This window comes from Felis catus, chromosome C1 (assembly GCF_018350175.1).
Source record: "Felis catus isolate Fca126 chromosome C1, F.catus_Fca126_mat1.0, whole genome shotgun sequence".
Taxonomy (NCBI): Eukaryota; Metazoa; Chordata; class Mammalia; order Carnivora; family Felidae; genus Felis; species Felis catus.
The window spans coordinates 163659905-163687841 of record NC_058375.1 but is presented as its reverse complement, the minus strand read 5'-3'; the positions used below and the strand labels follow the sequence as shown (position 1 = coordinate 163687841).

At 45.0% G+C, this 27937-nt stretch overlaps 2 long non-coding RNA genes across 2 annotated transcripts in view; both read left to right on the top strand.

Annotated features, from left to right (window-relative positions):
• Positions 1 to 27937, top strand: part of LOC111561873 — a 451344-nt gene that overhangs the window by 297842 nt on the left and 125565 nt on the right. The window lies entirely within an intron of this gene.
• Positions 18 to 1988, top strand: LOC123379179. The gene is made up of 2 exons (XR_006583327.1): positions 18 to 1427; positions 1630 to 1988. It is a non-coding gene; the product is annotated as an uncharacterized LOC123379179 (long non-coding RNA).

The window sequence follows — 27937 nt, the reverse complement described above, 5'->3', positions numbered from 1 at the left end:
TCCCCCACTTGCGCTCTGCCTCTCTCTCAAAAATAAACATTAAAAAAATGGTTACATTTGATCTCAGCCGAAAGGCTGAGAAGAGATCAAAAAAATGGTTATAAATATCATATGTTATTAACAATTTTAATTTATTATCCAGGAAACTTTACTGAGTGTCTAGTGTGTGCAAGGAACTGGGGATTTAAAGAAATTGAGATAAGAGTCCTCGAGGAGCTCCTAGCTCATGATAGCAGAAAATCTACAATGGTAAAGGAATAATTGCAATGCTATGGTAGACCCGTCATGCTAGATATGTAAACCACAGAAGCGGGGATGGTCAATTCTCCCTGGAGGTCAGAAGAGGTTTCTCAAAAGAGATGACCCTACAATAAGCCTGGAAGAATGAGTAGGATTCTGACATGCAGATAAAGATGAGGCAGACAGCCAAGTAGAAGGATCATGGACTATGGTGCTGATGAGGACCTACAAATTTTTCATGGTCATTTCAGATGGTATAAAGAGGGAAGGAGATAGGGCAAACCAGAGACAGCCTCTAAGTCAGTGGTTTCCAAAGCGTCCCTGGACCAGCAGCATTAACATCATCTAGGAACCTCATAGATATGCAATACTTGATCCCTTCCAACACCTACTCAATCAGAAACTCTGGGGTAGGGCCCAGTGATCTAGAGGTTAACAATCCCCCTGGGATTGGGATGAGTCTGATTGGGAACCAGTGGTCTCAGGTCATAAGTAGTCAGGAGAGTCGCAGAAGGCTCTACACGTTTGTTTGTTTGTTTTCTCCCTACACTGTTGCCTAAGTAGAGCAAACGATCTTAGATTGTCAGGACAATGGAATTTTCTTAAAAGCGATTTCGTAAGTCTTTGACCAAATTGTTAGTCTTCAGGGTTTGTTTTTGAAAGTAGCAATTCAATGACCGTTTATAAGGCACAGCAGGACAAATGGTTTCCAAACCCCTGTTTGTGACCTGCATGGGGCCCCCAAATGCCCTCTCGTTGTAGGACATTATGGGAAGAAAATGAATTTGCATGATGCATAAATGGTAGAAGGGTTTTATGGCTCTTTATATGACAAGTTTGTGGAAAATGGCAAATAACACTTTTAGTTTATATTCAGCTGTAACAACAACTTATTATTTCCAAAGATTAAATTACAGGCTAGCAAAATGAAATGGGCTACACGGTCACTTCTTCATGGCATCCTCTTCCAGTGGCAACTTTTCAATAAGCAAGCTCAGCTAATTGAAAACAGAAACAGTTATCTTCCAAAGAGATCTTTGAAGTAGCTTCTGATGGTTTGCAATAATGGCCCTACAGAGCGATCAGTCTAAGAGTGTCTTCGTTTGGGCTGCTGACCTCTAAAGATGATCCGATGCGTAAGGAACCTAGAGCCATAAACCTTGCCTCGCTAGACTTGCCAGAAAAAGGTAAGCAAACGGCAGGGGAAAACAAAGCCAACAAAATGCAAAATGAGAGCCTAGACTCTCAGAGAAGGCTGATTACTGAGACGCGTTACGGCCAACGTCCATTACCAGAATACCAAGCCATAAATGGAAATCTGCTATAATGGTTGTTTGTTGTCTTGTACACCAAACACCAGGCTGAGCAAAGATTTTTTGTTCTTTTCAGCTCACCGTTTGACATTGGCCCTCGTCCGCCTGTCTGTGGCTCTTTCCAGACCCTCTCCATCCACCTGCTCACATTCTCACTGCCTCTTGGCTTATCTAAATCCGTCCACATTAAGACGCACCTCAAGTACCCGTCCCCTGCAGAACCACTCTTTGCCGGTAGTCTGATCCCATGGTTCCGCTTTAACAATTTCTATTGCATTCATTGCTGATGTGTTTCCCAAATTTCACCCAACTTTATGTTACCACCTTTATGAATTTCGTTATGATCTGCCACCTTGTTTTATGATTTACATGAATGCTTAAATATGTTCTTTAATTTGATTCCCCTTTTGCTAAAATAAATGTATTTGAAGTTAACTGGATATTGATATTACAAATGGAAAATCAGCATCTGTCAGAAACATATTGGGGCGCCTGGGTGGCGCAGTCGGTTGAGCGTCTGACTTCAGCCAGGTCGCGATCTCGCGGTCCGGGAGTTCCAGCCCCGCGTCGGGCTCTGGGCTGATGGCTCAGAGCCTGGAGCCTGTTTCCGATTCTGTGTCTCCCTCTCTCTCTGCCCCTCCCCCGTTCATGCTCTGTCTCTCTCTGTCCCAAAAATAAATAAAAACGTTGGAAAAAAAAGAAACATATTAATACATATGAACATATAACTATTTAAGTTAATTTTTTTTTTTTATCCAAGAGCACTTTAAATGATCTTTCCTGTTACCACTTGCCTTGCAATGGAGTTTAGGACAAATTCTATAATGTCGTATGGCATGGATTCTCGAAGTGTGGGCCCCGGAGAAACAGCATTGGAAACTTGTTAAAAATGCAAACTCTTAGGCCCACGCTAGGCATACTGACTCAGAAATTCTAGGGGCAGACCCCTGCAGTTGATGTGTTCAGTCCTCCATTCTAGGTGTGCAAAAGTCTGAGAACCACTGGGTTAAGAGATAGATCTTATTGGGGAAATTGAGATCTAACGGTCAGCAAGAAACACTGGTTCCCTGCTACCCACAGAGGTGCTGGGGCAGGTGCTGCCCGGTATGTCTGTGGCTCGTGGAGGGACCCTTCCCCTTTTTGCTCCTCCTTCTTAAAAGGCAAGCCTGAGAGCAGACCTGTCAGGCTAAGGTTTGGGCACCAGCTGTTTCCGGGAGTTGCCTGGGAAAGCCAGCGGCCCAGCATACGTGGGAAGTTGCATCCGTTCCTCCCAGGGAAAAGAAGCCATCAATCCCATGGGTAGTTGAGAAGTTCACGTGCAGCCTCATCCTTGACTAGAAGGAGCCACTCCACAATCCCAGCTGGCTTACTGTGGGGGCCATTCTGAGGCAGTTCCCAGGGCCACTTTTAGGTACCCCTTCCCAGTGCACTGTACCAGAGACAATGCTGTGCACACTTGGGAAAACACCAGCCTCTATAAAATTATACAGACTTCTCTGTGGTAGTACGGCTCAAACTGTTAGGCAGCCCTCCCTGATTTTCAAAACCTCCTTGTGTTTTTGTCCCCCAGCTTCTTCCTGTTTTCCACTGTCCTTCCCATGGCACGGAAGGGGGAGGTTTTGTGGGTGCCCAGTAAGTATTTAGAACCACAGCACTTAAAAAAAATTTTTTTTCAACGTTTATTTATTTTTTGGGGGGACAGAGAGAGACAGAGCATGAACGGGGGAGGGGCAGAGAGAGAGGGAGACATAGAATCGGAAACAGGCTCCAGGCTCTGAGCCATCAGCCCAGAGCCCGACGCGGGGCTCGAACTCCCGGACCGCGAGATCGCGACCTGGCTGAAGTCGGACGCTTAACCGACTGTGCCACCCAGGCGCCCTGAACCACAGCACTTTAGAAGTGGAAGGGAATTCAGAAATTATTTAGTCCAACCCTTCGTTTCCAAATGAGAAAACTGAGGCACAAAGAAGTTAAGTGACGTGCTCAAGTTCCACACATTTAGTTCGGGGCAGACGGTGTGAAAATCCACATCTTAATTCTCAAGAAGACATGCTTCTACGTTAAACCATGATCTGCCAAATGGGCACATCCCCTGCGCGTCACTCCCTCACCAACAGTGGAGAAGCGTATTATGTGTGCGGTTTCTTGAAATTTACTACAACGCTCCCTCCTCTAGAAGTGTTTACTAAATGTTTATATTGCCTATGGAGAAAAATTATTTATAAATAACTTATAAAGAGGACTTACTTGACCAGCCAAGATGATTTTTCTTCTGAATTACATCCTAATATGTATAGCTTCTTGCTCTCAGCTTACTCGACTTGGAGCTATGCCCAGTACAATTTACGTCTATGAACTGCTGAACATTTAAGCAAATTAAGTGTCCAAAAAATCAAACACAAATTGTATCTTGGTGATTTATGCCTTCATAAAGCAAAACACATACAGTGTGCTGAGCACAGGCCAGATTTATAGCTCCACTGGTTAGGGAAAATAAATCGACAACTCCTAGAGAACGTGTTGAGAACCACGCATATGTGTTTAATTCTTGACCACAGGGATTTCTCCCCAATGATGTTTATCTTACAAATCATCTTCAATGCTAATACGCAATGTAAACTGAGAATGAGAACGATGTACAAGACTTCTGGGTAGAGATTTAGAAGCCAGTTAGCTTTCACCAGAGCCCCCCAAAAAGGCAGACAACTGAACAACTCTGGATCTTCCATCGCTAACCTAACACCCCTGGGGTATGCTACCCTCTCTTATTAGCGTAAGCTAAGCAGTTTCATGTAAACGTTGGAAGATAGTGAGAAAATAAATCAAGAGTGCCGGAGTAAACCAAAGAAGCTAAGAGTGGACCCGAATCCCTACTGAGATATTTCTAGGACCATATGACCTTTACAGATAAAGTGTCCTACCAAGAGCATAGTTCAGGGAACAAGCACGTGTGAGCCAAAGCCAGAGAAAGAAGTTTACATCTCAAACTCTTCACTTCCTGGCTGTGAGTGTCTGTTTTCTTATCTATAAATGGGGATTAGCAACCTCTACTTCAAAGAGGTGTTGTTTGAATTAATGAGATAATGGTTGTGTGGTAGCAGCCTCTAAGACTAGTTCCCAGTGATCCCCACCTCTTGGGTATGGACCGAACCAAGTGACTCCTTGTGTGCAAAATATTGCGGAAGTGGTGACGCTTCCAAGATGTGTTTACAAAAAAACTCTTACTACTGTCTCGTGCGTCCTCTCTCTCACTTTGACAAAAGCCGGCTCTCATGTTGGGAACTGCCCGTGAGAGACCTAAGTGCAAGCAACGGAGGGAGGCCTCCAGCCAACAACCGGCAAGGAACCGAGGCCATTGGTCCAGCAGTCCAGGATGGATGGAGTCGTGCCAACCACCACATGAGTGAGCTTACATGTATATATTCCCAGTTGAGCCGTAAGGTAGTAGAGAGTGGATACCTTGATTTTAGCCTCTAAGGGGCACTAAGTCACACGAAAGGTTCTGGCCCACCCAAACTGTGGGACAATGAGTGTTTGTTGTGTTAAGCTGTTAAATTTTGGAGCATTTTGTTACGCAGCATTAGATAACTAATACATGTTGTAAAGTGTTCTGTGTAGTACTTGGCACATAATACAGTCTCTATACAGGATGGCTATTATTGTTGTGCACATGAAGATTACACCCTGATAATTCCCTCTATGCTTCCAAATAAAGAAGGTTTGGGATCACCAAGAAACTTTCAAATTTGTGGACAATGTTTCAGCCTAAACAGTGAACATTATGCCTTCTCAAAGAGCGGACTCTATGGAAGTCCATAAGATAGAATGTCACCTTTTGAGTTGAGAATCCCCATCCTGCAGTATGTCCCAATCCAGAGGTACTCTGGAGTAAATTTGTCCTAGGTGAGTTGCAGAATGCAGGCAGGCATTTTTTTTTTACTGCAATTCACTGTGGCTGAAATTTCAGGCAGGTGCAAGAGAGTCAATCTTGTGGAAGCTGCTTATTAAAAACCTGACATTCAGACCCTGTGTTTTCTTTTGGAGAAAAGCCACAATATAATTGAGTGCTGGACAAACAAAGATATTTCAATCCAAGGTCAGGTTGTTTATTGCTGTTATCAAAGTCAAACAAAATTTACCCTCAAAGAGTAACCGGAGATATCAGAACAGATTTATGTACAAGGATGTTCATTGCGGCATTACTTACAAACATGAAAAAAGATGGGAGACAACCTAAATGCCCAACATCAGGGGACTCGCTGAATGATTTGTGATATGGTCACACAGTGGAATACTATGAGACTATTCAACATGTCTTATAGGAATATTTACTGAGCTGGAGAAATGCTTTAAGTAAAAAAAAAAAAAAAAAAAAGGATCTAAAACCATTTGGTAGGGTCCAAGTTTTGAAGGAAAACAAGTATAATTGTGTGCCCACGTGTGCGTATGCTGGGATATGTGTGTACGTGTGAGTGAGTTTTCCTGGCCTTCCCTCTTTCCAGCCTTCCTGTCCCCCCAGTACCTGGTTTAGTTCCATTTCCTGCCCATGTGAGTCTTGTCGCAACTGTTGGTTACTACTGTCAGAAAACAGAGAAATGCAGGAAAGAACACAGGAAGAGGGGAAAGAATTAGCAAAGAGAATCATTTAACTTGCATAATGGGGAAGGAGGGAGGGGAGAGAAACAGTAACAGAGAAGTGGGCTAACGGTAGACAGGAACACGCTGGCGGTCTGCTTCTTTATTACAGACCCCCGACAGAAGCACTAAGGGGGCATCTGAACAGAAAAGACTGAGCATACAGGCCCCTTTGTTAGCCTCCAGGGGGAGCCCAAGACCCTCATACCCTAATGCCCTTCCTCCCCCATAAGGAGTCTCACTTAGAGGCAGGACGAGGTATACTGAGCCCTGGTGCTAAGGGCTGTTGTTCAACATAAGGAAGGAGGAGTTTCGACCAGTTTCTGTGGACCCTGACTCAATCTTGAAATCATTTCTCAATTTTTTGGCACGCAGTTGGCGCAGTAAGATGAGAAACACCTCCTACCCAGGAGGGCCCAGGGCAGAGCCTCCCGGAGCAGCTCAGCTCTAGACCTCGTGAATTTCTCTTCTTTGTTGTGTCCTTCCCGGTGCTCTTTTTTGCCCCCCGCTTGCCTTTACTCACCAGCCAATTGATGAGCTCCATCCAGCAAGGCTTCTCAGCCAAGCGGTGGGACCAGTGAGTCAGAAGCTGGCACAAATTCCAATTTGGTAGGTCTGACGTGGGGCCTGGGCTTGTGCAATTTCAACAAGCTTCCAGATGATGCCAGCGCCACTCGTCTATGGCTAACCCCTCATCTCAAGGCGTAAGGAGTGAGATCAGGATGTGTGCGCACCGGGGATGGACCGCGGAGGCCGTCTCACCCACTTTTGGCGTAGATCTTTCACTAAAGGCACAAAAGCGGTCTTTGTGGTTTCCATGCGATTCTGTCTTAAGTCATCAGGTTCTAAATGAGGGGGTAGCTTTTAAGCATTATGATACTGGCTGGTGTGGTTTTGCCTAGAATGCCTGCCCTACAGAGCTCCCCCCGTAACTGAAGGCTGTGGTGGGAGTGAGATGAGTCAGAGATCCAGTGGTTACCTCCAGCTGCTGGAACACAGGTGCCTGCAATTTTCTCCTCTCTGTTTCTTTATTCTTATTTTCTCTAGTAAACATATATACTTCTTAATTAAAAAAAAAAAAAAACCCAGGTAAAAATTCTTCACTGATTTCTTATTACAGGATCTTTTTTGGTTTTTATTATTTTGTTTCTTAGAAAATGTCATGTTCCTCGTGGTTTTTAACGATCTTTCATTTCTGAGAGCAGCTAATGACGGGCCGGGAAATAAGGACAACAAACAGAACGGCCCTGGTCCCTCTTGAAAAAGAGACGAGTCAAGAGGAGTTTTCAGCATTATCGGAGTTAAGTCCGTGGAGGACGGGGCCTGTTTATTCATTTTTTTCCCCATTGAGGAAAGAAGGAAAGATCAGTTTGTGTTTCGGCAGAAGGATCAAGATTAGCATTGGAAAATCATTTCCCAATGGTAAATGTTCTTAAATGGAGAAACGGGTTATCAAGGGAGATTTGTAATCTCTACCCTTGCAGACCTTTAAAAAAATCCATATATGTGAATTATTAAATTTGTAGATGATGTGTGGGATGTATAAACTCCCCCAATGCTATATCCTTCTCACTTATCACATTGGGCTGCTTCCATTTGCCAAGACTTAACGTGAAGTCTGGGGGTGCAAATTAATGTTAGTAATCACAAAAGAAAAATGTCGTTAGGATCCCAGCTGCTATAAATAGTTTAAATAATGCCATCCCAAAGCAAATATAAATGATTTTTGGTTAACCACAGTTTGGGATTACCCACACCACTGCTCTATTAGTACAGGTAATTGAAAATTGACTCTGTAATCAATCCCCATTTCTTTGATTTAATTCAGGTGAATTCCTCACCAGGGCCGAGGGAATGCACTCTGTGGCCTCCCAAAGCCCATGGGGCCTGATGGACCTTTGGTGATGATTTTGAAAGGCAACAAATTATTGACACAGCAAAATTATTCAGAGCAAAGGGGTTAATTTTTCCCCTTTGATACCAATATACTTCCATTAAAATTTAAATAAACTTTTAATTTTATTGAATCAGGATGAAATCTGCACATAAGTTGCTTTGGTCTTTCTGGGATCTTACGCGAGACTGTAAAAAAATACCGTCTTCCCCTTTTCCTAAGGATCCGTGTCACCCCGGTTATGACATGCTGAGGCCGTCCGAAGTGTGGACAGTGGTGTATCATAGTGAATTCTGACCCATCATCTTCCCCGGGTCATCACAGACCTGATCTTCCCGTGAGGGATCCCATCTCGGGGACAAGCCCACTGTCACGGATGACACTTGAGGGCCGTGTCTTTCTGCTCACTCCCCCTCACGTGCCACATCCTTCTGATTACCAAGCGCAGCCAATACTACCTTTTCTCCGTCTCTTCAACACGGCCCTGGTCCAGACCACCAGATTCTCTCATCTGGCTCCTTCTACAACTCCCTAATGGATGTCTCTGCTTCTAGGCTCACCATCCAACCTAGGCCACATATGCCAGCCAGATTTATCTTTCTATACGGCCAGTCTAAGCGTGCCACTCCCTGGCTTAAGGCTCTTCCATGAAAGACCACATGCTGTGGGATTCTATTTATAGAGGCAGAACATAGATTAGTGGCTGCGGAGGATTAGGAGGATTGGAGGGAAATGGGGAGTGATGACGAGTGGGTATGGGGTTTCTCCGGGGGATGATGAAAATATTCTAAAATTGCTTGTGTTGGTAGCTGGACAACTCTGGATATACTAAAAACCATTAACTGCGTACTTAATAAATAGGCGAATCATATAGTATGGGAATTATGTCTTCAAAACACTGTTTCAAAACACCACAACTTTGTAATGGCTCCCGAATGCTCTTCACCTAAATTCTGAGATCTTTGACACAGTCTGTGATGCTCTAAATGGTTTACTGTCAGCCTTATTTATACCCTATGGCTACGTACTTTAACCATGTTGAATTGTGTCGGGTCCCTTAAACTTGGCATTCTCTTGCTTGCCTCTGGATTACTGCACTTGTCTCCTCTGCCGTCCTCCCCGGACCTACCCCCCGCCCAACTTTCTACTGGGTGATCCCACCTATCTTCAATGCTCCACTTAATTATTACTTACTCTAGGAAGCTTCCCTAAATCATGCTATTTGGATGCTCTCTATTTAAGCTCCCTGAAGCCTGTACCTTATCATGTACGTTTGCATTTACTTAATTTGTTTTTCTAAATTCCTTGTAACTAGAAGTTCGGTAAAATGTCGGGCACAATGTCTAGTGAGATCACTCAGAGTCTTAACACCGTGCCCACCACATAAATAAATGAATAAGTTGGACAAATGAGTGAATTAATAAACATATTCAAGTTTAGTTCAATGGATAACATTTTTTTTGTTTTTGTTTTTTTTTGTTTGTTTTTGTTTTTTTAACTTTTATTTATTTTTGAGACAGAGAGAGACAGAGCATGAACGGGGGAGGGGCAGAGAGAGAGGGAGACACAGAATCGAAAGCAGGCTCCAGGCTCTGAGCCATCAGCCCAGAGCCCAATGCGGGGCTCGAACTCACGGACCGTGAGATCGTGACCTGAGCTGAAGTCGGCCGTTTAACCGACTGAGCCACCCAGGCGCCCCACATTTTTTTTAAGTTTAGCTCAATGGATAACATTTTTTTTTTATTTCCCACTAGGATTATGTACCCAATGTGAAACTGACTTATTGTACCCAATGTTATATGTGTGTTGCTTCCATTTCTTTACCAGCGGGACACTAGAAGCTCTTTGTAATTTTCATAGCTCTTAATAAGCTCCATCTCAAAAGTTACCAAAATGCAAATATTAAAGCCAAAGTGTGGCTCTTTCTTAGGTGTCATTTTCCCTGACTTTTTTGCAGTCGTAAGTGTGACTTCCTTCTTCTACCTAAGTCAGTGGTTCCCAAAGTGTGATCCCAGGACCGGCAGCAACAGCATCACCTAGGGCCACGTTAGGAATGTACACCCTTGGGCCTTACCGCACACCTACTATGTCAGAAACTCCGGTGGGTGGGACTCAGCAATCTGTGTTTGAATAAGCACCCCAGGGGGTTCTGACGCCCCCTGAAGTTTAAGAACCACTGTCCTAAGCTAATTTGCTTTGGTAAGCTGGACCTTCTCTGTCACAGCAAGAGGTGGAGAGAGCAATCCAGACAGCAAGCTCCCCTGCTGCTCCTAAGCCAAGCCAATTCCCAAAAGCTCTACCATTTCTAGCTATGGCTTTCCTTTCGTACAGCGCTGGCCGCCAGGTGGTACAGGTTAGACCACGTGGACGCTTGAATATACGGCTTATTTCCCCTGAGCACCCCCGCAAGGGTGGCAAACACAACAAATACACATTAGGTAAGAAAATCTTACGTTCACGCACTCAGTATAATCACGTCTATTTAGAACTCAAGTCAATCTCTTTTTTTTTGATGTCTTTCTCCTGCCCTCGCCCATCATGCCAGCATCCCTTTTCATGCGACCAGACTTGGAAAACTTAGGAACGCTCTATCCATTTCCGTTTTCACGACTCCTCGCATTACAGCTTTGGTCGCAATGATAGCCTAACAGACTTCTTTACCTTTGTTCCTTTCCCATACCCCCAATCCGGGTCCCTTCTCCTTAGGGTTCCCGTTTTACTTCCTTGCTCAAAATTCCTCACCCGTTGTCCGGTGCCTAAAGATAAAACCCGAAGTCTTTGGCCTGACATTCAAGAGACTTCATGGATGTGGCCAAAATACCGTTTCCCGTCTCCAACCCCACTCTTGGCAACACAATCTCTCTCCCCTCCTCTCCGAGCAGTCCTGCCGCTGTCACCACCACCATCGCTCCCAAGCAACAGCAGCTAACATTTACTGAGGATTTACTGTGCGTTAGGCACCATGTGAAATGCTTCAAATTCCTCATCTCATTTAATCCTCACAACGACCTGGTAGGGCCATTATCATCCTCCTTATGTAGACGATGAAACCAAGAATTACCAAAAGTTAAGTGACTTGCTCGTGTTGCAACAGCCAGTAATGGGTGGAGATACAAGTTGTGTGTAGATCTGTTTATGCCAATAGGTAGAGACCGCAAATTCGATGGAAGTAAATACTGTTTCTACTATGCAGTGCTTAACTCAGTACTTGACCTACACGACTAAGAAATCTTTTTAAATTTTTTTTTTCAACGTTTATTTATTTTTGGGACAGAGAGAGACAGAGCATGAACCGGGGGAGGGGCAGAGAGAGAGGGAGACACAGAATCGGAAACAGGCTCCAGGCTCCGAGCCATCAGCCCAGAGCCTGACGCGGGGCTCGAACTCGCGGACCGCGAGATCGTGACCTGGCTGAAGTCGGACGCTTAACTGACTGTGCCACCCAGGCGCCCCGGGACTGGTCCCTTTAGAAGAGAGACTTTGAGCTAACTTTCAATAATTAACACAGAGTAAACAAATGGATCTTTCGTACTTTGGTAAGTACCACCCAAATAGATGGGCATTCACAAATTTGTTTTAATGTTGTTAATCTTAAGGCAATATCCTTGTTCACTGCCTCTAAATCGTATGCTAAAGGCAGGAGCAGAGGAGTCAATGATGCAGTAGAACTTGCCTGTCTGATTTTTAAGGCATTTTATTTCTTTCCTCTAAGTCATGGGAGGCAAGCTGAAAATTTAACCAAATTATAGAACTTTAGAGCTTAGAAATAACCTTAGAGACCACTAAGCCTCCGTAGTTCCCAAACGTTTCATCACTGAGGCCCTCCTTTATTGTTCTTTAATTACCTCCTCTAAATTCCATATTGTGAGAGACGCTGGCCTTTTGGATTTCATTTAAGGAAGAAAAATGGCTTCTATTTATTGACTGCCAACTACATGCCAAAAATGTACAAAGTATGTTATTGTCTATCAGTCTCACAAGAAGTCAGTGGAATAGAGGTTATGATTCCCATTTTAAAACTGAAGAAATTGGGGCACCTGGGTGGTTTGGTCAGTTAAGTGTCCAACTTCGGCTCAGGTAATGATCTCATGGTTCGTGGGTTTGGGCCCCATATCGGGCTCTCTGCTGTCATCACAGAGTCTGCTTCAGCTCCTCTGTCCCCCCTCTCTCTGTCCCTCCCCCACTTGTGTTCGCTCTCTCTCTCTCTCTAAAATAAATAACATTTAAAAAAAATTTTTTTAACGTTTATTTATTTTTGAGACAGAGAGAGACAGAGCATGAACGGGGGAGGGGCAGAGAGAGAGGGAGACACAGAATCTGAAACAGGCTCCAGGCTCTGAGCCGTCAGCACAGAGCCCGACGTGGGGCTCGAACCCACGGACCGTGAGATCATGACCTGAGCCGAAGTCGGACGCTTAACCGACCGAGCCACCCAGGCGCCCCAATAAATAACATTTTTTTTAAAAAAATGAGGAAATTAAGGTGCAGAGAGGTGATGTTGACTTACCCAAGGTGAGTGTAAGACTGAGCATTTGATAGGAAGGTCACAGGATTTGAACCCAAGTCTAACGCTAAGACTCAGGTTCTTTATCTATATCCTCTACTGCCTTTCTAATTAGGTAATGCCCCTTTCTCCCAAGTTTTGAGTAGAATCATTTGGTAACCTTCTAAACAAAATCAAAGAAATGTGGTGGACATAACCCAAGTATCCCAAGTATCAGCAGACAAATTAGAAATGTGGTGGACATAACCCAAGTATCCCAAGTATCAGCAGATAAATTAGTAAACAAATGTGATCTATACTTACAATGGAATATTATTAGACCACAAAGAAAGGAATGATGTTCTGATACACGTAACATGGATCGATCTTGAAAACATTACGCGGAGTGAAATAAACCTGATGCAAAAGGACCAATGTATGACTCCACTTACGTGAAATACCAAGAATAGGCAAATTAATAGAGACAGAAAGTAGATTAGAGGTTATTAGGGGGTAGGGGGAGGCAATAATGGGGAGCTATTGCTTAATGGATGCAGTTTCTGTTTAAGGTGATGAAAAGGTTTTAGAAATTGATAGTAGTGATGACCGCACGACCTTGTGATTATAATCGATGCCACTAAGCTGTACACTTAAAAATTGTAGAAATGGGGCACCTGGGTGGCTCAGTTGGTTAAGTGTCCGACTTCGGCTCAGGTCATGATCTCACAGTTTGTGGGTCCGAGCCCCGCGTCGGGCTCTGTGCTGACGGCTCAGAGCCTGGAGCCTGCTTGGGATTCTGTGTCTCCCTCTCTCGCTGCCCCCCTCCTGCTCTCACTCGGTCTGTCTCCCAAAAATAAATAAACATTAAAAAAAAATTTTTAAAAAATTGTAGAAATGGCAAATTTTATACTATCTATTTACCTAAGTAAAAAAAAAAAAAATAGGGAAATTGGATTGTTTTGTTTACCTAGATAACCTTATTGTGTGTACCCACGATTTCAGTTTCTCTGGTTCTGTAAGTGTTTTGAAATGTAAAATGTGAATTCCTGTAGAACAGGAATGTTCTATTAGTGACCCTCCGGGCACCCAGGCCGTCCGATGTGAAGACAATGCCCAGCTTCTCACAAGCACACACTTCGATGAACAAAAAATAGGTCTCCCGGTCACTTATTGTCCCACGTATCAGGAATAACAAACGAACAAGCAAGATAGTGCATTCTAGGAATCACTTTTGTAACCCCGGCCATCTTGTGAGAATCTTGGAGGCCCGGCGATGAACAACTCTTTAGTCCTTCCCCCTGGCTGGAAGAACAGAGACAAGGACAAGTGCCAGTCCTGATGGCACCGACCCCGCCCTTCCTCCACATTTCAGAAAAGCATGAAGGACACATCATGGAGGAAAACATGGAGGGGAGAACACGAGAAGCCACAGAAAAGGCACATGAAGACAATCCTACATATCAGAAAGGACTGCGAAGAGGTGAAGAGGTGTGCCTATGATGAGACAGAGAAGGGAGGAGCTAGTCTCCTATGCAGGCCTTCCTCCCGTCCTGGTGAACACAGCATAGGGCTGGGCAATGAACACTTGGTGGGAAAAACCACGGATTATTGTTGTAAGGTAAGGGTCTTGCGGATTTTTAATCCAGCGGCTTTGGGGGTTCAGAGGGCTTGGCACTCCTCCAAGAGTTTCCCTCCCCCCCTTACCGCTCTGTTGTTGTTGTCCTCCCTGCCCTTCTCCTTCCCCCCTCTTTTCCCCCCTCCCTCCTCCCTTCTCTTTCCATTCCATGCTAGAGTACTTTTATACCCTGAAGAGACTTTTCCCTTACTGGTGCTGAGAGGAAAGGGTATGAATAGGAGGGAGAGGAAGTAGGGAGGGTGTGTGGGTCTTTGTTCACAAGAGGATGAAAATTCAAGGGCACACAGGTATTCCACTCTCCCCTCTATTCCCATACGACCTCCAACTTTTCTCTCTTCTTTTTTTTTTTTTTTTTAATTTTTTTTTCAACGTTTATTTATTTTTGGGACAGAGAGAGACAGAGCATGAACGGGCGAGGGGCAGAGAGAGAGGGAGACACAGAATCAGAAACAGGCTCCAGGCTCTGAGCCATCAGCCCAGAGCCCGACACGGGGCTCGAACTCACAGACCGTGAGATCGTGACCTGGCTGAAGTCGGACGCTTAACCGACTGCACCACCCAGGCGCCCCTTCTCTCTTCTTATTTTATGGTTACTTGCTTCTGCACGACCAAGCCTTGGTAATTCCCAACGTCGTCTTCCCCAATGCCCTCATTTATTGATTTCTGCCCACCTGCACCCACATCCCACATTCCGAAAAAAAACTACCGCCCTGTAACCTCCTTAAGGGCTGGAGCATCGTGTTCGTCATCTTCGTATCCCTGGTATCTAGAAAAATGCTGGATGCTCAACTCATATCTGTCGACTGAATGGGTAAACAAATAAATGCGAGTTGTCTGAGCACAGCACTAAGCCTTGTGGTTGGTTTCATGCAAGGCTGACTAGGGCATGACAGGAAGGAATCTTTTAAATGAGGAGTATCCTAGGAAATCAAGAATATTAGCTCCCCAAAGAAAAAGGGGACTTCTGAGTTTCCCTTCGGTTTGGTGATGTGGGCTCACAGTCTGACGAGGCGGGAAGTTTTCGCTGCAGTCCGTAGAGTGATAAAGACTGAGCATTATTTGTGCCGAGGCTTTCATAAAGCTACACAAGAATGAGTGATCACAAGAGGATGAGGGAGTTCATGACCAACGTAGTAGGCTTCTTCTAAATATAGGGGAAAAGAGGGGCGCCTGGGTGGCGCAGTCGGTTAAGCGTCCGACTTCAGCCAGGTCACGATTCTCGCGGTCCGTGAGTTCGAGCCCCGCGTCGGGCTCCGGGCTGATGGCTCGGAGCCTGGAGCCCGTTTCCGATTCTGTGTCCCCCTCTCTCTCTCTCCGCCCCTCCCCCGTTCATGCTCTGTCTCTCTCTGTCCCCCAAAAAATAAATAAGCGTGGAAAAAAAAATTAAAAAAAAATAAATAAATAAAATAAATAAATAAATATAGGGGAAAAGAAAATTAGAATTTGCAAAGCTGCTGTGGAGGCGGTAGAACATTTGGGTTCTCTTCAAATCAGCATCGAAAGCTGCTCTTTTTGCAAAGGTCTGCACCAATACGTCAGACCACCCGAGTGAAGAGGGCACTTGGGAAGGCCTCATTGGTGAGCTTGCCCCCGCTTTGTCACCCTTGAGGCGTCTCTGGTCTGGCTTCCTCCCGTGGGAAGGAAAGGGGGGCAGAGGGGTGCTGGTCTGGGCTCAACTCTAGGCCAGCTGGGCCCGACAGGTGTGGGAGCCGACCCTCAAATGGGTTTGGTGGGACCAACAGCAGCACTACATCCAGACTCTGCTCTGCCCAGAAAGCCAGCCAGCTGCCAATAAACCAGGGTGCCCTTTCCACCTTTTGTGCCAGTCGGAAAGCCCTAACTCTGCCTTCTGTGCCACCACCGGCACCCCCTTTGGTTCAGTTCCTTTGGTACGGGCCGTGAGAAATCTGCGGAAAGGTGCCGTCTTCTCTCTGCCTACTGATGTGGAGGACAGAGAGGGTACGGGGCCTCGGCGAAGGGCGAGGGAAGACGGTGGGGAAAAAGATGCTCTGAACCGAAACCGTGGCAGCCTGTGGTGTTTGGAAACGTATTTTTTAAAAAGAAAAAAACAAGACAATAAAAGAGAGACAGGGGATGGGGAGATTTCTGAGGAAGACGTTCATTTTAATAACATCTGTAAACTCTGAACCCCCCCAAAACCGCTAGTGAACTTCAGTTACAAGGTGTTTTCGTTCCACTCAAGGACCAAGATTTTAACAGCACCGAATGTCACAGAATGCTGCATTTCCCCTCCTGAGCCCCTGCTAATTTTTATCACTTTCCCTCCGCCTCTGCCGGTCTGTTCGTAGTGTTTGGGGCCTCTCTTTCCTACTGGCCACGACTGAAAGTAAAGATCACAACCTTTCATTATTGCTCTGGTGATAATATCAAATGCTCCGAACGGGGATGATCTCGCATTCCCGGCGATACTCAGATCTAATGTGTAAAAACAGCACATTAAGTTAGAAAACAAGGACAGAGAGCAAGAGCCTTAAAATCACAAGCCGTAGTCTTCGGAGAATTGCAGACACTTGCTTTTTGGATCCAGATCGTGCAGGGTTTTTTCCTTACCATTTAAATGTAAACGGGCAAGCTTCCTGCCTCCAGAAAGCTCTTTCCTCTGAAAGCACTCTTTACTATGTAAGCAGATACAGGATAGATATTTCGACACAGAGCCCACATGAAATCCCATATTAGGAATGATACCAAACTTAAAGAACGTTGTAAAATGAGAATGGGAAAAAAAAAAAACGTACAAAATGAATTCCTGCCCATTTACATGCTTTTCGTCAGGCTACCAGATACCAAGCCTCTGTCTTTGTGTTAACACTGCAGATTAGGTCAAGTTTTTACCCCTCTGAGCTCTTTTCCTGTAAATGACGGGTTTTGATGTGAAACAAGCAACATGTCAAAGCGAGTTGAAAGATGTAGGCATTTTATGCCATGTCACAATGACAGGCCGGTGAATATTTGGGCCATTAGGGGCTTATTAGTGAATAAATGACCAGATGGTTCAGTGATGCACGGAGATGGACAGAGCTGGATGCTCCTAATCAGCACTGTCTGTACTTGATGTCAAATCACATGACACAGTAACCCATGGATACCAAGGAAGAGTTACCATTAGCAAGTCAATTTGATATCTGGGTGGTGTAAACAGACTCAGAACCACACTTCAGGGCTGCCTCTGTTGGGAGGCAGGGAAACGCAGTACAGCATTGTAAGGCACACGCACAATAAACTCTAATTGTGGTTTGATAATCGTACCAAGAATTTCTGTCTTAGCTCTTCCTCTTTCTTCTTGAGAAAGGAGTGACGCCCAGAGGCACAAGGCAAAGGGATCGTCGAAAATAAAGAGGTTGCACTGAGGATCTATTTGAAATCTAAGTAACAGACAGAGGAAATAATCAGGTCGTAAGGAGTGGGCCATTAGTGGGAAGAAGGAAGAGCCACCTTCCCATGCTTTGCCTAGTGGGTGAGCGACAAAGTTTAGGTACAAAACACAGACTGTAAACAGATGCCATTTGCCTTTGCCTACCGCACGCTTAGCTCTTTCCTCCTTGTCTCTGAATGATGTGGATCGCCTGAACAGCCACCCTGGGTTATTCCCGTAGGATTGCAGGAAAGCGTTTTTCAAGAAGAGTGCACGTTTCTTCTTTCCTAGTCATTTTCAGTATTTTCAAACTGACAAGTACTCTTTGCACCCCCATCTACTACGAAAGAAAACACTTGCTCTGCTCTTAAAATCCAAGAGAAGAAACAGGTTGGGGCGCCTGGGTGGCTCAGTTGGTTGTGCATCCGTCTCTTGATTTTGGCTCAGGTCATGATCCCAGGGTGGCGGGATGGGGTCTGCATCGGGTGCCGCGCTGAGCGCGGAGTCTGCTTAAGATTCTCTCTCTACCCTTCCGCCCCTCTCCCCTACTTGTGCGCTCTCTCTCTCTCTTTCTCTCTCTCTAAAAAAATAAAATAAAATGAAGAGAAGAAACAGGTTGGAAATAAACTTACTTTGGTGTTCCCTCGGAAACTAGTGGGTTCGAGGCCACCGATTCAATGCATTATGTATCCACAGTGGAAGTGTTGACGGACATTTCATCACAAGATCATCCATTAAAGCAATTCAGTCTTGAGGGAGTAGGACCTAAATGATATTACTGTAAGTTTCTCTTTTTAATAATACCTATTGTTTGTATAGCAGTTTTCGTTTGTAAAGCACATCATGGATATTGTGTCTTTTCAGTTTCTTTTCAGCCAAATGTTATTAGTTTAATTAATCCTTCCTGGGCATCTATTATGTGTCTATCTCTGGACAAGATGCTGTGGACAGAGGGAGCAAAGGCTAGAATTCCTCAAAAGGCTTAGAGTTGCACTATCTAGGGCTTTTTAATGGGCATTGTATAGCGATTGATGCTCACAAAAAGATTATATGTAATGTACATGTTAGGGGGAAAAACTGTTTAATAATTGACATCTGTGACCCCGCCATCCAATAGAGGAAGCAGAACATGGTTAATTTTGTTAAATCTACGGAGGTGCTCATCTCCCAACACCATCCCCCACACCCACAAAGGTGACTACACTCTGAATTCTGAGTTTATCATCCCTTTATTATTCAAAAATAATTTGACCCCACATGGCTCTATATCTAAGCAAGATATTTTTAACTTGCCTATGTTATTCCTTTACAAAAATGGAATCACACTGTAAGTATTCTCCTGAGAATTGCTTCCCCCCCCCCCCCAACAATGGATTTAAAAGTTAACCATGCTTTTTTATATGGCTGAAGTTCATTCGGTTTCACTATTTTCTTATGTTCCACAGTGTGAATATCCCACAACTGATGTATTCATTCTCCTGTTGGTAGACATTTGGCTTATTTCCGGTTTGGGGCTATTACAAATAATGCTACAAAGAACATTCTTACACATAGGTGCTGGTGTATGTACGCACGAGTGTCCCCATGTGTGGATTTTCTGGGTCACGGAGTGATGGTCATATTCAGCTTAACAAGATAATGCCAAACTCTTTTCCAAAGGTTAACCAATTTACACTCCTACTGGTAGTGAATGAAGAACATACCCATTATTCTGCATCCTTATCAACACTGACTACTTTCAGACTTTTAATTTTGCCAGTCTACTGCACATACATTCAGCCTTCACAGCCACCCAGAGAAGCAGTAATTATTATCTATATTATACGGGTAAGGCTCAAAATCACAGAACCGGTCAGTAATAAAATCAGAACTTGAACCCAATTCCCCAGCCTATAAATCCAGAATTCTTTCACTGTTCTGCACCGTCCCCGTCACCTTAGTCCCCACTGACTCATGCCCCACAGTCATAAGTACAGTGAGCATCCAGGAGCAGTATCATGCTCAATTTAGGTATCGGCCACTTGTTAGTTATGTGACTTGGGCAAATCCCTTGACCTCTCTGAGCCTTAGTTATCACATCTGTAATACAGCAATAATATTAGAACCTATATTACAAGACTGATATGTACATATTGCATTAGGTTGAAAATATCAAACAAGTTCACACACACACACACACACACACACACACATGCTATTAAGTAGACATTGAAATAAACACTCAAAATTCCAGCTGTGACAGGTAGAATTCAGTATATCTGCCCTCTTTCGTTGCAGCAAATTGTGGGCTGGCAAACCCATCCTTGTTTCATATGCATTTACATTGAAGTATTCTCATCTTTGCTCCAGCACTGTGCAAATTTGATTTCAGCACAATCAGTTTTACAAAACAATGTTAAACATGCATTTTCTAGGCTGGGTGATATCAAAAGTCATTTTTAGTGGCACCCGGGTGGCTCAGTTGGTTAAGCGCCTAACCCTTGATTTCAGCTCAGGTCTTGATCTCCGAGTCGTGAGTTGCAACCCTGCAACCCAGGCTCTGAGCTGGGCGTGGAGTTTAGTTAAAAAAAAAAAATCCTTTATAGTCTTTAACTGAGTTTGTGTGTCTCTATCTCTATATGTGACAATTAAATGTTTTGTCTGCCTCGTTAGATTGGTTTCTCATTTTTATCACAATTGCATCCTCACCCTTAATTTAATAAATACTTGTTAATTAAATCAATCAATCAATGAATTTTAAAAGCAGATTAAGCGATGTGTTTTGCTGAATTTATATGTCAGTCAAATGGTCCTTTGTAAAAAGGTCTACGGTGTTTCGGGATGCCTGTGTGGCTCAGTCGGTTAAGTGTCCAACTTTGGCTCAGGTCATGATCACAAGGCTCGTGGGTTCAAGCCCTGCATAGGGCTCTGTGCTGACAGCTGGGAGCCTGGAACCTGCTTCAGGTTCTGTGTCTCCCTCTCTCTCCCCTTCCCCCGCTCACAGTCTTGTCTCTCTCTTAAAAATAAACATGAAAAAAAATTTTTTTTAATTTTTTTTTTTTACATTTGTTTGTTTTTGAGAGACAGAGCGACAGAGCACAAGCAGGGGAGGGGCAGAGAGAGAAGGAGACACAGACTCCAAAGCAGGCTCCAGGCTCCAAGCTGTCAGCACAGAGCCCAATGCGGGGCTCGAACCCACAAACCATGAGATCATGACCCGAGCCCAAGTCAGACGCCTAACCGACTGAGCCACCCAGGCGCCCTGAAAAAAAATTTTAATGAAAAAATTAAAAAGCCTACAGTGTTTTATCTCAAGTCCTTGAAGCCTGATTTTTTCAGAATTTAGAATTTTTCCATTAAAAACATTAATACTGTATGTATACTGTCTATTATATGACATCTACAGCAGGACCTGGGCACCACTCAATAATAAAACACATGAAAATTTCTGAAGCAAAGCATAGGTATAGGCACTCAGGAAGGGGCTTTCTGAGACCACAAACAGCATCACATTGGTTCAGGTTAAACCTTCTACCAACAGTTATAGAAACACCTGTCTTCCCAGATTGTTGCTCTGTAGACTATTGGTTAAAATTGTGGAAATTTAAAGCCCTAACTCCTTGGTCCCTAATATATTTTATTCACACACTATGGTGCATCTTACTCATACTTCATTCCTTGCTCTACAAGAAAAACTATACTAGTTTATGATGCATTGACACTTATTTTAATGGGCCAGTGATTATCCCATTGCCCTGAGGCCAGGGAAATGTACAACCTATTCCTAGGAGAGGCATAGCTGAATCCTAACAAATAATAAAAACGATTCCAAAAATTAAGAACTGGGATTCTTCATTCAAGAGACTTATAAAGTATTTATTCACAATTTGGGGTGGGGATGGGGGTAAAATTACTAATACTTCCAAAACATAATTTTTATCTGGTAAAGTTTTGATAATCTTTTCTTACAAAAAAAAAAAAAGGTGTTCTCAGAGAAGGAAGCAAGTTTTAAAACTGATATTGGAAAGTCCTAAAAGTCAAAGCTCACTGTATTTTATGGAGACCTAAATAGAACAAATCAGTTGTTTTTAAGACCAGGAGAAGGTCTAGACTCTAGAGGAGTCCCTGTCATGGCCCTGAGGCGTGAGCAAGAATAATGTTGTAGAAATCAGTCACCCGAAGTCCAAGCCTTCAGTACATTTAAGTTTAAACATGCTGAGGGTGCAGCTCTGAACTTCCAAATGCACACACACATGCACACACGAAATTCTTCCTCCCCTGGTAGCATTAGCACAGGGAACTGCCCAGGCTAAGGCAGTGTCTGTTTTCTTTTTCTTTCTTTCTTTCTTTTTCTTTCTTTCTTTCTTTCTTTCTTTCTTTCTTTCTTTCTTTCTTTCTTTCTTTTTCTTCTTTCTTTCTTTCTTTCTTTCTTTCTTTCTTTCTTTCTGTCTTTTTCTTCTTTCTTTCTTTCTTTCTTTCTTTCTTCTTTCTCTTTCATCTTTAGGTATAAGGTATGACTCAGATGACATCCTTTACCCAACTCTTGCGACCTGGGCGTCGTGAAGTGTGCTAACTCAGTGGCCATATTGGTGAAAATCATAGCTTAGCCCTTTACAAGCCCTATGCTATAAGGAAGTTCTTTCACTTCTCTGTGTCTCAGTTTACCCATCTGCAAAATGTAGGTGGGGCACCTGGTGGCTCAGTTGATTAAGCGACCGACTCTTGATTTCAGCTCAAGTCATGGTCTCACAGCTCATGAGATCGAGCCCCATGTCAGGCTCCACGCTGAGAACGGAGCCTGCTTAAGATTCCCTCACCCTCTTCCTCCGCCCCACCCCCACGCATGCTCTCACTCTCTCACTCTCCCTCAAAATGAAATGAAATAAAATAAAATAGGGGTAATAATAGACCCTAATCCATGGGGTTGTTGTGAAGATCAAATTATATTCAATATGTATTTGCCTCCTAGTAAGGGCTCTATCCCTGTATTCCAAACTGATGCTAATTCTGAGGAGCAGGCACCCCCTCAGGTCTTGGGAATTACCTCCATAGCGAGCTGTAGCTTATGCTAGAACACAAGAACGCCACACACTATGCTCCCAATTGACCTGAAACTTTCCAGCACCTTGGTTTTATTGCTAGCATTATTTATCGCTTAAGGCTGAAACAATGGGTTAATTCATATTCTGAGTTCTTTCCTTTGAATAATATTTGCTGCATTATAAGTATCAGCTGTCTCCAACTTACAAACAGGTTGAATTCCAAAAAGTTTATTTGTATGTGAGTTGTTTACAATTTGAAACACATTTTCCATAGAGGCAATGTTTTAAAAGAGGTTAGTGCCAGGCTGACACATTAAAGGCAGTAAAGTGGTCACCAGAATGGCTAAAATGAGCAAATCAGGAGACTACAGATGCTGGAGAGGATGTGGAGAAACGGGAACCCTCTTGCACTGTTGGTGGGAATGCAAACCGGTGCAGCCGCTCTGGAAAAGAGTGCGGAGTTTCCTCAAAAAATTAAAAATAGAACTACCCTATGACCCAGCAATAGCACTGCTAAGAATTTACCCAAGGGATACAGGAATGCTGATGCATAGGGGCACTTGTACCCCAATGTTTATAGCAGCACTCTCAACAATAGCCAAATTATGGAAAGAGCCTAAATGTCCATCGACTGACGAATGGATAAAGAATATGTGGTTTATATATACAATGGAATACTACGTGGCAATGAGAAAGAATGAAATCTGGCCTTTTGTAGCAACGTGGATGGAACTGGAGAGTGTGATGCTAAGTGAAATAAGTCATACACAAAAACAGATACCGTATGTTTTCACTCTTATGTGGATCCTGAGAAACTTAACAGAAGACCATGGGGGAGGGGAAGGAAAAAAAAAAGAGAGGGAGGGAGGCAAACCATAAGAGACTCTTGAAAACTGAGAATAAACTGAGGGTTGATTGGGGGGTGGGAGGGAGGGGAAAGTGGGTGATGGGCATTGAGGAGGGCACCTGTTGGGATGAGCCCTGGGTGTTGTATGGAAACCAATTTGACATTAAATTTCATAATAATAATTTTAAAAGGGCAGTAAAGTGGGCATCCAGCCTGGAGGCTGGAGGGTCTCAGACAAGCACAACAGCTCACTTAGGGCCAGGATCCACCTGTTCATTTGCCTGGACACTGAGGAGGTGGTTGGTGGGGACAGGGGAGATGGGGAGTGATGGCTAAAGCTTAGCATGTCCTTTATCTGAGAGGCAAAGAAGTTGGAAGTCAGGGGAGAGGTTTGGTACGCCCCGCCTCTAGTCACCATGACAGAAGGGAAGGGCATGAGCTATAGAAAAGACGGCCATCCGATTCTGTGTCTCCCTCTCTCTCTGCCCCTCCCCCATTCCTGCTCTGTCTCTCTCTGTCCCAAAAATAAATAAACGTTAAAAAAAATTAAAAAAAAAAGGGGGGGGGCGGCGCCTGGGTGGCTCAGTCGGTTAAGCGTCCGACTTCAGCTCAGGTCACGATCTCGCGGTCAGTGAGTTCGAGCCCCGCGTCGGACTCTGGGCTGATGGCTCAGAGCCTGGAGCCTGCTTCCGATTCTGTGTCTCCCTCTCTCTCTGCCCCTCCCCCATTCATGCTCTGTCTCTCTCTGTCCCAAAAATAAATAAACATTAAAAAAAATTAAAAAAAAAAAAGAAGAGACGGCCACTGTCAAGATGGTTAGAAATTCTGGAACCTTGGTAACTTCCTTATGTTTCATTGCTGTATACCAGTCTCCTCATAGTGAATAGTACGAAACTCCTTAAAAACCAAATGCTCTTGGGAGCCCACAAGGCAGAGGGATGAATGGGGGATTATATTCCACTTTAAAGCTAGGAGACCGGTAGGGATACGTGGGGCGGGGGAGGTGGATGATGGAGAGAAGCCAGAGCAAAAATGGGAGGTGTCCATTATAAAGAGGAAAAGAAAGTAGGTTGTGTGATCTATGCCATCAATCTGCCAAACACCGTGTTCATGAGGAACAGTGACTCCCACGGAGGATGGGACACATCTCCCTTTACTGGTAACTTAAGAGCAGAAAATAAACAGATGAAGTCACTTGAGACAAATCATCAGTAACGTTAAGTATCCGTGCCTACAAAACAGAAGAGTCTTACATTGGTGGGTAACCTGGCTGCATATTAGAATCATCTGGGAAAATTTTAAACCCCACCCCCCCCATGCCCCAGCGGTACCTCAAACTAATTCTACTAGAATCCCGGGACCGAGGCATCAGAACCTTTAAAGCTCCCCAGATAACGCCAGCGAGCAGCCACATTTGAAAACCATTTTAAATCTCACCATTCCCAGATGCCCTAAGTTGAAGAATAAGGTGGCGTGGCCTCCACGGAGCTCTGGAACACTCCAAACCTGAGCCTCACGCCCAAATTTCTATTTGTAATTAAACGCCGCCTTCTCTAAAAACTCTGGGACGGAATTTGAAAATGGATTCAGTGCCGCTGACTCGTCACATTACGATTTTATTTGCTAAGAAAGTGAAATGATTTCAACCACAGCAGTCATTAAATAGGATGGCCAACCGCTTCAAGCATTTTTTTTTTTTTAATTTTTGAGACAGAGACAGAGCATGAACAGGGGAGGGTCAGAGAGAGGGAGACACAGAATCCGAGGCAGGCTCCAGGCTCTGAGCGGTCAGCACAGAGCCCGACACGGGGCTCGAACTCACAAACCGTGAGATCGTGACCTGAGCCGAAGCCGGACGCTCAACGGACTGAGCCACCCAGGCGCCCCAACCGCTTCAAACATTTTATGGGCAAACCCCGAGAGCATCCTAGAGATCAGTTTGTCCCACCACGTGCCAGGCACCGGGCTGGATGCTGGGGCTAAAACAGTTATAAATGTCGATCCACGTCGTGCCAAAATGGTCGCTTGGAGTCGGGGATGATCGGGAGAGTGAGCAGGGGAGGCTGCTAGCCATAGGCTGGGCGCCTGATGAGCCGAGGCCCACCAAGAAGCCAGAGTGACACCTATAAAGATGGCGTCACCTGTGTTAAATCCTTATGTTTTCTGGGCCATCAATACCGATCCCAAGAGTACGGTATTGCTTGGGGCACGTGGCAGTGTCCCGACAGACAGCTGAGTTCTATTTACTTACGGATGTACCTCCATCTGAAGTGGTGTCATCAGCTACCCCTCTGGCACATGTACCTTTTCTACGTGGCAGTGCCGGCTTCAGAAGAGGCGACTTGGTCTGTGCCCGACCGTGCGCGTGGCCGCTAGGAAGTTACCGCCCCTCGGAAATTACCACGATCACCCCATTGAACGACTCAGAATTAGTCCTCTGTTGATCTGCACTTTTATGATCGATCGCTGTTGCCTTCGGAGAAATCCAACCACGAGGTAAGTGTGCCCACATCAAATCTCTTGCTTCCCTGGTGCTTTAGGGGCTGAGGAGCCGAGTGTCTCCCGGTGCCGTAAGTGTGTCGTCTCTTTCCGCGTTGACAAGGTTAGTGTCTGGTGTCTACTGACACGATCCCCAAGCTTCCTCGAACTTGTGTCATTAACCGTGCCGCGGGGTCTGACTGCAGCAAATGCCGAGTACATTAAGCAGGCAAAACAGCCCAGGTCTTGAAAAAGTCTCCGCGTAGAAAACAAGGGGCTCTAAATGATTCTGTTAACACGTCTGACATCCCTTGCCTCTCTCCTGTTCGCTCTCTCCTGTTCACTGCCGCAGAGAAGTCTGGCCACATGAACCGTGCATCCCGCCCTCCTCCAGGTCCCCTCCCCACAGAGGGCCCCACGTGGATGTTATGATCAATCCTAATGCTGCTGGGAGCCACAGATCTCTGCAAAGATCTGTCCCTCTCCCAAAGAACCACAGCCGAAAGGAACGATATGCAAGAGACAGGTAGCAGGTGAACCAAGCCATTGTCAGACAAGTCACATTTTCACAGCCGCAAAGCTCTCGGCCAGCATTTGCTCATTTTAGAGAACAATCTCCTAGGCAAAGCCCAACCCAGACCAAACTGGGAAGGAGACCGTCCATCGGTGCAAAGCGCGGGGGGGCTTTTCCGATCTCTATAAGCAAAGGCCGGCATCCTGGCCTGAAACCAGGTCTAAACAATTCAAGGAGTGCTGCTTCACAGTCGTTGGAGGAATGTCACTGGTGACATCATAAGGCCCACACACCCCGTACTTGAGACGCATCACGTCCAACTTGCGAAGGACTGTACGCCCCGCATAGCTGTGTGGGGACGTGGCTCGTTGCTCTCGGGGCTCTTCCTGGCCCGTCCCCTGTGCTGCTCTACGCACTGTCGGCAATTAAGGGGGCTACATCTCTGAGTTTCTCAGGCCCTCCAGCCTGGGAGTGGGGAGGCCAGCCGGAGGCAGGCACTGGTCGAGAGGAGAAGTGAGGCCATGTCTCCTCCTGTCTGTTTCAGATGACATCATCGCTGGCCAGACAGACTTGCCTCTGTAATCCCAGCTCCTCCTGGTCAGGCCCACCGGGGTTGACATCCACTGGGTGGCCCCAGATCTCAGGCCGCTCCAGCGACACCGCCTCCTTCCTTTGTCCCGCCAGTCGAGGAGGATGAATATTTTCCTGTGCGTATTTATCACTAGCTTCTTTCTGTTGGACTTCTTCGGTCTTCTCTCACCTATGTGACCGTCTCCTTGTGACAAGTTTCTTATCTTGAGGTACCCGGAGTGGTTTCTGTTTCATTGGCCGATGTAATAGTTTACTGTTATAACTCAGTCGTGCTTCTCTGTGCTAAATCTATATCTACATACAAACTGAAGAATTAATTGCTGTTCCGGGCAGAATTGTGTCCCCTTAAAATTCATGTGTTAGGGGCGCCTGGGTGGCGCAGTCGGTTGAGCGTCCGACTTCAGCCAGGTCACGATCTCGCGGTCCGTGAGTTCGAGCCCCACGTCGGGCTCTGGGCTGATGGCTCGGAGCCTGGAGCCTGTTTCCGATTCTGTGTCTCCCTCTCTCTCTGCCCCTCCCCCGTTCATGCTCTGTCTCTCTCTGTCCCAAAAATAAATAAAAAACGTTGAAAAAAAATTAAAAAAAAAAAATTCATGTGTTGAAGCCCTAACCCCCAATACCTCAGATTCGGTGACTGTATTTGGAGACGTGATCTTTAGAAAGGCTATTAAGGTCAAACAAGTTTATCAGGGTGGGGCCTAATCTCATCCTGAGGTGTCTTCAGAAGAGATTAGGACACAGACACAGAGGGAACATGGCCGTCCGACGGACCATCTAGAAGCCAAGGCGAGAGGCCTCAGAAGAAACCAACCTTGCTGACACCTTGATCTTGGACCTTTAGCTTCTAGAACAACGAGGCAATCAGCTTCCATCGTTCAAGCCTCCCGGTCTGTCGCTTACTAACACTAGGAA